This window comes from Erpetoichthys calabaricus, chromosome 1, assembly GCF_900747795.2.
Source record: "Erpetoichthys calabaricus chromosome 1, fErpCal1.3, whole genome shotgun sequence".
Taxonomy (NCBI): domain Eukaryota; kingdom Metazoa; phylum Chordata; class Cladistia; order Polypteriformes; family Polypteridae; genus Erpetoichthys; species Erpetoichthys calabaricus.
Window position 1 is genome coordinate 166,023,825 of NC_041394.2, and position 14,879 is coordinate 166,038,703.

The window sequence follows — 14,879 nt, forward strand, 5'->3', positions numbered from 1 at the left end:
ACATCAATAAAAAACACTCTACAAATATCAACAGGCTCATCTTGAACACCCTTGAGAAAGCTGAACTGCAAAAAATAGAATAAACTAGTCCCAGATTTTCTCCACTTTTGAGCTTAAAGTGAAATCAAAGTACATTTATTACGGAGTATTATGTTAAACCACATGACACTTATATGAGCATTTTCATAGAATATGAGCAGGGAAATTAGTGAACTTGTTAAAGCCTCAGCTAGCTGTTAATAATTTTAGTCTCTATATTGCTTGAAATAGAAATGGATTGGTTTACAGTTATCCACATCTATACCAATATAGACATATGCTATTGGTCTGTAATATAAATTGTACTATCAGAATGTGGAAGATCTATGAACTTTGGTTGAACAGTTCAAATAAAGCAGAACATAAAGATGTTTTAAAAGATCTAATCTAATCAGCATCATGAGAAAAGTCATTTTAATGTACAGTCAAAATCCAATTTACAATGAGTATCTGCTACACTTGGTACCCCTGCTCTTACACAAGTTTGACAACTTAATTACTGTGCTCACAAAGCTTTTTAAAGCAAATAAGAACTGTTACACACGTGTTTGGGAGACAACCTCGGGGCTTGTGTAATGGTTGTTGCACTCCCAACCAGAGGCTACATTGTTACTCAAAGCCTTTTCTCTTCCTCCATCTTCAGAATTAATAATCGACTGTCCTACCAACTCTGACATCACTTCTGGCTTACAGCCTCCTGAGCCTGCCCTTTCAGGTCACAAATATTGATAACTGGTTGCACCGCCATCTTGGATATGTTTGACAAAGGCTCCCATCTGAATAAGATTAAATTCATTATTTTCTTTTTGCAAGCTTCCTTTTTTTACCATCACAATACACCTTGGTGTCTGAAACATTTTTATGTCTCTATTTGTCTTCATTACAGGAAATAGCAGTGTAGTATATTTGTGAGTATGAGACATTTCACAAGGAATTGTTTTTCTAATTGAGTTGTCACAAACAAGTGTCAAAGATGTATAAAGAATGAGCCACCTTGCAAAAAATATTCTGTCCATTAAACAACACGTTGTAGTTGGAGTCAAAAAACCAACTTATTAACAAACTTTTCAAAGAAATTTGAATCATGAAGCAGACAGTGCCAAAGGGCAAATTTAATACTTTAATTCAGACAAGAAATTATTTTTTTTATTAAGTTATCTGTATGACATTTGAGGGTCCTTTATATTTTCAAAATATAGACCGTAACTGAAGTCAACCTGCTTACCTACTCTCTTAAAAATAATGGTTCTTAAATGGCAATATATGGCTCTTTACTATGTTGTGTCATTCCTCATAGCTCCATTGCTTGACCAAGCAACATTTCATTCTGGGTCAAGTTCTTTGCATATGAAGTCGGATCTTTATATTTTGTAAACTTCCTAATATGCAGAAAAAAAAAATCAATATCTTTAATGTATGGTGGGCTGCAGGACGCTAACAGATTAAGAAAACATGGACTTAGCATGTGTTACTGGATTTATGCAGTGAGACCCATTGCTATTTCACAAATCTCTTACAGTTTTTTCATGGTTATTTACTTATGGATCCTGTTGCAGATCTAAATAAATAAAAGTTCTTTCTGAAACCTTCATGTGGGTCTTGTGGGAACCAAAAATGGTTCCCTTATGACATCGCTCTGAAGAACCACTCTAGCACCTTTATTTTTAGAAGTGTTTACAGTATAAAAATGTACATTTGCTGTCAGAGGTTGTCTTTCTTATTATTTATATTTGTAAATTGTTTTATGTATAAAAGTAGCCATCTATTAAAAACAGTGGGGAATACAATGACTGACAAATGCTGACCCTTCATGGTGGGTCTTCCTGTTTCTGTCAATTATGTCCAGGTCTTTTCTATATATCTATAGGACATCAGAGCACAGCTTGGCCTTTCTCTTCTGAGTTCTCTGCCATCTTTGACTAGAGATACAACAATTTCAGTTTCTGATGACTGCTACCAGTGCCAAAGAATTAATATCTCCACAGATTACAAATTCTTCACTTCACAAAAGGAAATGCTTTGCATCTCTTTGGACTCTGTTCATTCTGTGAGATCTTTTGACTTTGAGATGATACCATCAGATCAGACATTTGTTTCAATCATTATTCTTCAAGGATTTAGGCTGGTATTTGTCATCATTTTACAACTTCTATCAGTGACTGTTTTCAACAGGGACTTTGCATTTTTGGTTTATTTATGTTATTTTTTTGTTTTTATTGTACAGTATATAGTAATTGTTTAGAGGTGTGAGGATAATATTTTGTGTGTGCTATATATGTAATTTTTTTACTGCTCGCTTAGCCATTTCTTGTAAATATTGTACACCTTCAATTATTTGTTATGTTCTTCTTTTAATTGACAATATATTCACTGGTCGTGTTTATATTTTGTTAATTACTATTTTTGAAAATGCCAATTGGAGACATTAGTGTGGGAAAACATAGGTAGAACCAGAATACATTGTGGACTTGGTCTTGGTCTAGTGCAGACTTTTTCCAGGCCCCAGGCCTACTTGTAGAAATTTAAGTATTTTAAAGACAAATTTACAAGACATCAGCATATTACATTACCAGCAGCAACTGACTGTCTATGAGTTATCCAGGGGAACCTGGGTACAAAAAACAGATTAGTCATTTGCTTGAATGGACTTCTCAGTTGGCTCAGCTAGTTTAGATGGTTACTATTCTCTCATTACATGGAGTGCAGGACCAGGGCAAGTTCAGGATGCTCAGTGGGGTAACTTGGTGGAAAGAGCAACTGAGTTGAGTGAACTTGTTAGGGAGAAAGACTGTCTTGCTCTTAAAAAACTAGAGCTGTCACTTGACCTGACAGAATTGTTCTTTGACTTAGAAGGCTAAGTTAGTTGATTTTCAATGTCTGTATGGAGGACATGACCCATGTCTGTATTTCATATCCTCACTGAGAGAACCCTTCAGTAGCAGCATAAACCCAAAAACAGAACCCATTTACACAGGTATAGCAACAAAATGAGAAAAAAAAGGGGTTGGTTTAGTTACTGCCTTCTCTCTATATCCCACAAAAATAATTTTCACTTTATCTGTTGTGTGGATTGGTACACAAATATGTGTCACATGCAATTCTTCTTTGATAAAGCACCTGAAGCACAGTTTACAGCATCATTCCTGATATTATTGCAAAAGCAATGTTTATCACCTTACCTGCTTGTGTATTGTTAGTGACATCATAACATCCCCGTACTTAACCAAACAGCTATAAAAACTCTTAAAGTAAGTATGAATAAGTAGTCCTTGCTATTTTATGGCTAAATTTATGAGTGGCTGCTTTAGGTAGATTTATGTGTATATTTTATTTGGCTGAAATACCAAAGCATGCACATTACTGATGTTTAGCTGTGAATTTACACCTAAAAGGTGTATACTTCTCTGGAGTGGGACAATTTATTATTATTATGATTATTATTGTGTAATCTGCTGATGATTTGTCCAAGTGACTTACAATATCAAGATACATTAAAACCAGATAAATTTTACAGTTGTGGGATGGGCAGGGTCATTCAGTGATACAAGGCACAGCGCCTTAGCCAGTAAACTTTGCATTTTTACTGTCCTTGAGTATTGCACACAGGCCCAAAGGTTGGATTTCTATCGTGGCCTCAGAAACCCTGCAGATTTTGTTTTTTTTTTTTTCTCCAGCCCTCTGGAGTTTTTTGGTTTGTTTGTTTTTTTCTGTCCTCCCTGCCCATCGGACCTTACTTTATTCTTTGTTAATTAGTATTGCGTAATTTTAATTTTATATTTTTATTTTTATCTATCTTCATCTTGTAAAGCACTTTGAGCTACATCATTTGTATGAAAATGTGTTATATAAATAAATGTTGTGGTTGTTGTTGTTATTTATAAAGGATGTAAGTGAATTGCCAAATTTAATATTTACTTGCTCATTTAGAAAGAATGATGTTTAGGACCTAGTGTTTTGTCTTCCTGTCAGGTAGAATCAATTTAAGATTTAACTACTGAATGTTGTTGTTCTTAATTGAAATATCAAAGAAAAAATGAAAATGAAGTTTGTTATTATCTCACTGAAAGATCCTCACATTTACTGACCCATGCAATTCTTGAGGGATTCTGCCAGGAAAACAGGCAAATAGGCAAATATCCTTGCACAGCCTTCTCAGTGGTGAAAAAATTGAGTGAAGGTAACTGTAAGCTGTAGTTGTAGAAGAGCGCAGTCTACTATTGCAGAGGTTCCCAGGGGTGTGTATGCCAGGATGTATATAAAAAGCAAGGTTAATAAAATAATATACAGTTTAGGACCATGTCTCTTGTTCTCCAATAAAAATAACCAATGAGGCTATTTTATTATCTTTTGTGGAAGGGAGTAGCACACACCTACAGTGTTTGAAGTTATTCACAATACATTAAGGTAGCTTTCACGATAAAATTGAGTAATTATAGATTTTTTTTTAGTATATGAAAAGCAAGCAATAGATGGTGTGGGTGGAGAAAGCAGGTAGCTATTTATGGATTTTTAATGGTAGATTTAATGTTAGTTTTAACTTAGAGTGACAGTTCTAGTTTAAAATTCCAGCCCTGAAACTGTCTATGCTGAGTCTGCACATTTATCAACTTTAGCTAGGGGTTTTCTCCATGTACAGTATCCTGATTTTTTCTTATATTCCAGACAAATGCAGATTAGGTTTTTTAGCAACATTAAACCAGCTTTGTATATGAGAGTGAGTGGACTGGTGAGTTTAGTTGGCTAATGCCTAGTGGGAAACGAAAATGAATGAAAAACTACAAGGTGTTTCAATAGTGGAATAAAATTAGTAAAAGGAACCGACAGAGTTAAGTGCACCTTCCTTTGGACTATATCAAAAGTGGACAAGTAATAATGTAATGGACTGTGGAGATCAATATCATTAGATGGAAAGATATTGTAACTTTTTTTTATAAAACGTAATACATTGAAACTGCTCAGAGTCTGTTGCTGAGTAGCTAACTCTTGAAGAGCCACCTCATTTACTAAATCATCTTAGTCAGTGGGTGGTCATCACTGGTAGTTTCACATAACTAGTTAGTCTTTTTTTAACAGGTAGAAATTTGTTAGTTGTGGTGATTGTAGGTCAGAGATCCATGATATTTTATACAACCTATCACACGGACCTATTGTGATGCCGCTGTTAATTTCAATCTATATGCCCCATTAGGCCAGATTATTTAAAAACTACCACAGTTATGCAGATGGCATGTAGCTTAACCTATGTATAGTACCTGATGACCCTGACATTCTGGACTCCCTCATCCAATGTCTGTGTTTAATTTCAGAGTAGATGAGCCATTAATAATGATTGTCTCTAGCTAAATAAGGAAAAAAATGAAATCTTAGTCTTTAAAAAAATGGAAATAATGAGAATATTACAAATAAATTTGATTCCTTAGTATAAAAAGTTGATTCGAAAGTAAAGAATTTAGCTGTAATCATGGACTCTGACCTAAACTTTAAATTGTATATTACTAAGACTGCATTTAGGGAATATTGAAAATGTTAGAGCTCTTATAGCATTGCAAGATGTTGACAAATGAATTCACAATTTTGTTTTTAGTCGGTTGAATTACTGTAACATACTCCTAACTGGTCTATTTAAGAAAGACATCAATTGATTGTAGTTAGTCCAAAATGCAACAACAGCAAGAATCCTAGCCAGATAAAAAAATCTGAGCACATCTCATCAGTTTCAGCAACATTACATTGGTTACCTGGGTCCTTTAGATCTGACTTAACAATACTACTTATTGCTGTATAAAGCCTTAAATAATCCTATTCCTTCCTATATTTTGGAGTGCCTATACCCTAACATTCCAAGTCATAGGCTTAGATCTTCTAATAACAGTCTGCTCATTATTCCAAGAGCCATATATTAAAGAAGAGGAGAGGCAGCTTTTTGCTATTATATACCAAAAATCTGGAATACATTACCAATAGAGATATACCATGCTAACTTTAGGGATCATTAAAAAATGGTGTAGGCTCATGGCAGAAGTATGAATCAGCCTTAACTGCAGTTTGAAGTATCTTTTGCTCTACCTACATTTTCATTCTCTAGTGTGTGTGTGTGTGTGTTTTTTTAATTTGTACTTTCTTGGCCGCCACTTATTATTCTATGTATTGATAATGAAATTGAGGTTCTCTAACCTACAATAATTCCAAACAGACCACAAATCAATACTAATTATTAAAATAAGGCACATGAAGAGGGATAAATACACGGAGAACAGTATAGAACTACAGAAAGCAAAAATATTTACAATTATTTTTCTCCTAACTTCTTAGGTCTTGTCCTTTTTTATTGGTACACTGTTTAATTTTCCTGCTTACCTTAAGGTACAGTGCCACAGACACCATACAAAACTCTGGCCTCTTTTCCCCTGCCCAGTCAAGCACTCTTCCTCCATTACAGTAAGATAACCAGGCTTTCCGATCACTTCCGCCAAACTAGAATGGGCTTTAGTGCCCTCACTGTTCCTGAGCTTAAAAGGCCAGTCTTTTAGATTGAACCCTTGCTGCCTACAACATAGTACAGCAGTCAGGAAGTTTTATGGTGTTCTTCTCTGTTTCTCTGTCTTAACTGAAGGTCTGGCAATGTTCATTTTAGGTAAGCATTGTAATGTTTTCTCACATCAGCTACTATTCCTGTTTCTTATATTTGTTTAGCACTTAACACATTCAAATTGCAAAATGCCCCCTGGTGATGCCCAGCATCTTACACTGATATGGAAACATGCATTGCCATTGCCAGTTAGTATTTTGTCTTCTATTCTAAGGGACTTGTAAGCACATTTCTTGTTAGCAGTCCCCATGTATGGTCAAGTCTGTAGTAATAGCATATTGTTTTTTCTTAGATATATGGTAATGGAAAATTAAATGATAATCTTGGTATGATTAATTTTTTTCACATGCATTGCACATGATTCTGAAGGAGATGTTCAAAATTCAGAAGAAAAGACCAGCTGTTTTATCTGTATAGTACAGTTTAAATATCAGTATAACAGCCAAACAGTTAAAGATTTTATTTGGCTTTGATTATTTCAGAAGAAGGTATGCCAGACAAGACTACAAAATCAAATTGCAAAATATGTGTTAAAAAAATAAAGAGCACTATTACCCAGGCGTACAATCTGAAAGCACAAGATGAAGAACATTTAAAAACATTGTGGAATGTAGCATTATACTCTTCGCAAACTTTGTCTTTGATGTTTGCAGTTTAAAATGTGGGCATGAGGAAACATGGAGGAAATCAAGTGGCAAGATAATAAAATGAATTAATTCATGTAACAAAGGGTAGGGAAATATAAATTGCTGTCAGCCTGCTATGTAAAAAGAAATAAACAAGTGACACATTCATGCATACAGAGAAAATAAATATACTGAATATCTTCATCCTGTCTTAGAGAAGAACATAATGACATTAAGTCACATTTTCATCTCTTTTATGTATGCATAAAAATAATATGTTTTTTTCCAAATTGCATTATTCTTCACATATACAGGATGTTCTTCTGTTTGCATGCTCTTTGAAACAACACATATAATTGGCTAAAATAAAAAATATTGAAATATGTATGCGACGTATTAAAGCAATACAGTAAGTTTTTATTAGTATGACACCTGTAATAATAAGACACAAATGATCATAAAGATTATAATTGTTGGAAAAATAACAAATGTGTATTTCCAGACATGATTGCAAGACAGAACTGAAGCAAGATGGTGGTGGAGGAGGAGGTTAAAAAGCAGGAAGAGGCAGGCTCATTTTATCAGAAACCAGAAGTAGCATCAGAGGTCTATGGGCTGTCAATCATCTGTCCTGTATATGGAGGAAGTGGATAGGCATTAAAAGACAATGTCAACCTTTGATTCAGGGTGGAATTAACCTTTGATGAGCCCTGAAGTTGTCTCCCTATGCGCCTGTGTGTGATACACTCCAGTAGTAGCATTTTTACAGTAAAGTTTGTGTGACTCTCCAGGATAACATCAAACAACAGCCTCAAACCTTTTTGATCCAGTTGATGGTTGAGGAGGAACGGAGACCTCAATAACACTGGATGCAAGGCAAGTAATAACTCTGACAGGGAGCCAGTTCATCAAGGTTACTGTGTCTTTTGTCTTTTTAGTTTAACACCTTAACATTCCATCTAAAGAGATTTAATGAGCATTTGCCAATTTCTGGCCTTCTAATTTTGCACTTTGTATTTCACAAAGTGACTTTTGTTTGTCATTCTTAGTTTTATGTTTTGTCATTCTAGACAATTTTAAATTTTTTTTATTATTATTATTTTTGGTTTTACTGGGATTAATAAAGTATCTATCTATCTATCTATCTATCTATCTATCTATCTATCTATCTATCTATCTATCTATCTATCTATCTATCTATCTATCTATCTATCTATCTATCTATCTATCTATCTTTAGTTTGAAGTTGTTCCTTTGTTTTTGAAAAGCACTTTGAGTTACACCCTTTGTGTGAAAATGTGCTATAGAAAATAGTTGTTTTTGACAATGCTTTAGAAATATTTCACTTACAATGTCTTGTTTGCATTTAGCAGTTGGAAAGTTGCTAAACCTTGAAGCTATTGACATGTTGAAATCATAACAACAAAAAGTAAAGCAGAAAAACAAAGCTGCGAATAGCTGTCTCCACTTTCTGCCTCTTCAACTCTGTACTTAAACAAGTTCATGTACTGTAGTAGACCAGGAAATGTAAGTAAAAGAGCAGTCCAGGTATGTATATCACTTTAAGCTTCTTGTCCTTGTTCCATGTAGCTTTCAAAAGCAGTTTTCAAATTTTGCACATTAAGCAAAATTATTGGTAGTAAAAAAGTTCATGATTGTGGGATATATAGCAGCAATTAGCAATGATGAAAAATGTGCACTAGTATTTCAATGCAGTGGGTGTTAACAGCAAAGAAGCTGTGATTTTCAAAGAATAAAAAGAATAAACTCATAAATATAATATATAATATAATATCTTTTCGCTTCCCAGGTCCTCCCTGCGTGGAGTTTGTATGTTCTTCCCGTGTCTGCGTGGGTTTCCTCCCACAGTCCAAAGACATGCAGGTTAGGTGCATTGGTTATTCCAAATTGTCCCTAGTGTGTGCTTGGCGTGTGGGTGTGTGTGGTTTGTTTCTTGCCTTGCGCCCTGTGTTGGCTGGGATTGGCTCCAGCAGACCCCTGTGACCCTGTAGTTAGGATATAGCGGGTTGGATAATGGATGGATGGATGGATAATATCTTTCTAATAAAGATAATAAAACTGTAAGTAATGATTCTAATAAGAGTAATAGTGTATATAATGGCATATAGTGTAAAAAAAAATGTCATCTTTTAACCCACTTTATCCAGACCAGGGTCGCTGGTTCCAATTGTTTGGAGATCTTTTCAAATCCCTCCTCAGAGTCATAGGCATCAATAATATTTTTTCTGAAGGACTTGGAGAACTCTTCAGATCTAGACACGATGATAACACTGGGATTTGCACTGGGATGGACAGGATTAGAAATTAGTATGTTAGCGGGTCAGCTCAAGTTGGACAGTTGGGAGACAAAGTCAGAGAGGTGAGATTGCATTGGTTTGGACATGTGCAGAGGAGAGATGCTGAGTATATTGGGAGAAGGATGCTAAGGATGGAGCTGCCAGGGAAGAGGAAAAGAGGAAGGCCTAAGAGGAGGTTTATGGATGTGGTCAGAGAGGACATGCAGGTGATGGGTGTAACAGAACAAGATGCAGAGGACAGAAAGATATGGAAGTAGATGATCCGCTGTGGCAACCCCTAATGGGAGCAGCTGAAAGAAGAAGAAGAATGAATTTTCAAACAGATTCGCAAGACTGTTTCTGTCTTCCATAAGATAAAAAGAAAACTGTCAGCATTAATAGTAAGTCCAGAATATAAAAAGAGTTTAATTCTGATCAAGTCTTCCAAATGCTCAGCATCTAAGTGTTTTCTAGATTTTATTTTTATTGTTCTTTAGACTAAATCCTCTCACAGTCAGCACTTGAGCCAAGGAATGTGCCAGAAATGTTCAAAAGAGAAAACAACTCCATGAAGTGATTCTGTTGTTTAATAAATGTAACCATATCGGAAAATGTCTTTATAGTTCCAGATTCTAATTTCTCCTTATTCAGTTTCTTGAACCCAGGATACTGGTTACAAAGTTCATTTTTAAAGGAATTAAGGTCTTTTTTTAACAGAGCATAATATATAAGAACAAGCCTATTCATCTGCTTTTATCCAAATGACATTTTCCAGATTTGCAAATGTAGAGAAACATTCCTTATAAAAAAAACCTGATCTTTCAATTCACTACATAAATTCTTTTCTGTCTTCACATTCTTGTTTAGATTAGATTAAATATTTTTTTAGAAAACCTTTTGATTATGTTTTAAATTTTGCAACCAAATTAAAATGAGATTTCTAATTCAAATTTTGTTTAAGATGGTCCACCTTCCTTGAGGTCCGTTTGGCACTACACGTTAAGTCTGTTTTAACATTCTGTTAACCATTTCATAGCAAACCTTAAACACTATTTCTTTGATGTACAGTACTACTTGAACTCTCATCGGCTTTGTGCTTAGACAAGGTTAAAGTGACAAAGAAACAACAGTATAGACTGTTTCATATAGCACAATTTTGTTTGAAACTCAATTAAATTGGGTCAGTGATGGATTTAGTTTAATTGTTGTTTAATTTTTATAATATAATTTTGTTAGAAAGTTGGGTCTTTTTTGAGCGACCATGTAAAATCTGTGAGTGATGCTTCTAAAATGTATTAGTGATTGCTCATGCGCTCAGCTTTATAGGGAACACTCTGTATTATATATTGTCAATAACCGTAGACTGTGAAGATGCACTATTGGGGTTTTCTACAACCTTGGAGTCAGATTAGAGTGAACAGCCACATGGGATTTGGACAAAATCCCATCCCAGACGGAGTAGTAAAAGGGCCCAGAGGAAATCAAAAGGACAACTTTTAGTCCACTGAGACACTCAGGAGTGGTAGGCATCTACATCTGTGCTCTGGCCAGCATTATGGGACATTAAAGAAGACAGCTGCATGTTTCCCAAAGAGTCAGAGATGCCTTCAGCTGGGCCTGACCCTGGAAATGGATACTTGCCACCCTATAAACAGACCTCCTGTCTGGTCAGCCAGGAAATTCTGGAGTTTAGCGAATAGCAGTGGGCAGAGATCAGATGGAGTGAAAGACAAAGTCCATTCCAAGGCAGTAGTTAAGAATCAGGGTTGGATTGGGTTATTTCCCTTCTGTTAATTCTTCGTTTCAACATGACTTCGATAAATTCTCTTTTGCTTGGACTTTGTTAGTATTCTGCCAATTCTTTTGAGTGTAGGGCTTGTGTGAGAGAAACACTTAAAGCTAACAATGGCTACCAAATGCACAAATAGTGGCAACCAAAGGCACAAACTTGAAAAAAACCATTTTTCCTTTTTTTTTGTTACTTCAGACCCAATGCCAGGCAGTTTTTCCTTTGTTTTACTGAGACTGATTTTTGTACTAAAAAGTCATAGAATATCAGCAAAGAAAGAGGCTAGAAAAGCTGAAATCAGATAATTAGAAAAAAGGTTTAACTGAGCTGACATCTGAAAAAGGTAATCTTTTAATGGATTGACCCAGATAAGGGAAAAAAACATGTTAGAAAAAAGAAGATAAAGATGCAGTATATATGATAAGAACAAACCTATTAAAGTGTTTAGATAAGACAAAGGAGACATCAGATACAGAAATTGAAAGTTTACTTTATTTGACTTTGCAGTATCAAATATGGAAGGCTGGATAGAAAGGATTTGTTGAATAAGCAAATAAGGAAAGATTAGTTCATTTTAGATGTTGGTGATTTTCTTTTAAAAATAATCCCATTAAAAAGCTGTCAAGTGAGATTCAGTTTTTATTACTGTACATATTCAAATGTATGGGCCATCTTTCAAGCTAGAAATAGTGTTAAAATGGATGTCATACATTTTTTAACTCTTGTAAAACTGGATTTATGCAATGAACCTACACATTTTTATTTATATTTTTGCCGCTTGCCTTGGCATCAATGTGGGCATTCCACATAGAAAGGTTATAATTAACTACTTTCTCGAATATCAAAACTATTTGAAAAAAGAAAGAAAAGAGCAATTTCCTTGCAAAAAAGGATTGATGTTTATCTTTCATCTACTTGGTATGTGAACTATCTTTAATTATAAATTAGGTTACAGATAAACGGTTTAACTACTATTTGTGCCAACAAATTTTATTTTATTTAAACTTCACTTATTTTGAGAGTGTTAACATGTAATACCTTACTTTAAAATCTTTATCACAGATGTTAATTATAAGTTACACAGATAAGAGGAAATGAACTGCAGAATACAGAAATTCTTTTTGATCAGATAAATCACCCCAGGCATGCCTTTTCTTTTCAGTTGTCTTATCTCTGCGCAATTCAAAATCTGGCTTGAGTTGTGTAATAATTATCCAGGGAAACCCAAAACAAACATACTTGCATCACTTTTTTTACCTCAAGTGATAATTAGATCTAAAATGCTAAACCTCCCTGTAACTTTGACAGTTTGTATATCCTTGAAACACATTTTAATTGAATGAACATTGCCTCCTAAAATCAAAGGATTTTTCCCTTTTTTGAAATAAACTGTGAAATAATCCTTAGCATTAGAAAATTTTAACCATAGAAGGTATACTTGAGGTATCATCAAAAAATTTAATGTAGAAATACATGACATATTTGAAATATTTTTTGATAATTAAAAAATAAATTATCATAGCTTGAAATAGGATTTACAAAATCACTTCAGCCAGTTTAGAGTGCCTGGGCTTGGAGGCCATCCTGGAAGCACTGAACACAATATATTGTAAATTTTCCTGCATATCTGCAATAACATCCTTGTGGTAATCTAGTTTTCTATAACATCTTGAAGAGTGATAACCATAAATTGGAACTTTATGTATGTGTGTGTCTTCGATTTACCTTCACAGTCTGATGCTAGTAGTGTCGTCTCTGCCTGCTAATGACCCTGTAATTGAATAAAAAATACTTTATAAAGTCAATGGCATTGTAATTTACTTACCACTTATCTTGAAGCTTATAATTGAAAGAGTATTCATCTCCTTATTACTTTCAAATGATTACCTTACTAAATACCAATCTTATCTAGTCCAGAGAATTCTGCTACACCTTTATGGGATGCTATCAAAACATTTTATGGAGTTAAATGTTGTGGTACATCCTACAAAACAGAAAAACTATAAACCAGAAAAACAACATCCTTAATTGATTTTACCTTTATATACAATGTAGAATAAGATCAACTACCCTCAGAACTCTACAGAAAAGACTAACACTTCAGATTTCAATCTCATTATGACAAGAGACAAAGAGCAATATTTCCTTTAATCATGCTACTCCTATTTTGAATTTGGAGACACAGCTATAAGATGGTAATCCATCCATCCATCCATCCTCTTCCGGTTATCTGAGGTCGGGTCGCGGGGGCAGCAGCTTGAGCAGAGATAACCAGACTTCTCTCTCCCCGGCCACTTCTTCTAGCTCTTCCGGGAGAATCCCGAGGCGTTCCCAGGCCAGCCGGGAGACATAGTCCCTCCAGCGTGTCCTGGGTCTTCCCCGGGGCCTCCTCCCGGTTGGACGTGCCCGGAACACCTCACTAGGGAGGCGTCTCATCTGACTTCTCTCGATGCGGAGGAGCAGCGGCTCTACTCTGAGCCCCTCCTGGATGATTGAGCTTCTCACCCTATCTTTAAGGGAGAGCCCAGACACCCTGCGGAGGAAACTCATTTCAGCCGCTTGTATTCGCAATCTCGTTCTTTCAGTCACTACCCATAGCTCATGACCATAGGTGAGGGTAGGAACATAGATCGACTGGTAAATTGAGAGCTTTGCCTTACGGCTCAGCTCCTTTTTCACCAAGACAGACTGATGCAGAGCCCGCATCACTGTGGACGCCGCACTGATCCGCTTGTCGATCTCACGCTCCATTCTTCCCTCACTCGTGAACAAGACCCCGAGATACTTGAACTCCTCCACTTGAGACAGGATCTCGCTCCCAACCCTGAGAGGGCACTCCACCCTTTTCCAACTGAGGACCATGGTCTAGGATTTGGAGGTGCTGATTCCTATCCCAGCCGCTTCACACTCAGCTGTGAACCGATCCAGAGAGAGCTGAAGATCACGGCCTGATGAAGCAAACAGGACAACATCATCTGCAAAAAGCAGTGACCCAATCCTGAGTCCACCAAACCGGAACCCCTCAACACCCTGGCTGTGCCTAGAAATTCTGTCCATATAAGTTATGAACAGAATCGGTGACAAAGGGCAGCCCTGGCAGAGTCCAACTCTCACTGGAAACAGGTTCGACTTACTGCTGGCAATGCGGACCAAGCTCTGGCACCGATCGTACAGGGACCGAACAGCCCTTATCAGGGGGTCCGGTACCCCATACTCTCGGAGTACCCCCCACAGGATTCCCCGAGGGACACGGTCGAATGCCTTTTCCAAGTCCACAAAACACATGTAGACTGGTTGGGCAAACTCCCATGCACCCTCCAGGACCCTGCTAATGGTGTAGAGCTGGTCCACTGTTCCACGACCAGGACGAAAACCACACTGTTCCTTCTGAATCCGAGGTTCGACTATCCGATGGACCCTCCTCTCCAGAACCTCCGAATAGACTTTTCCAGGGAGGCTGAGGGGTGTGATCCCTCTGTAGTTGGAACACACCCTCCGGTCCCCCTTCTTAAAGAGGGGGACCACCACCCCAGTCTGCC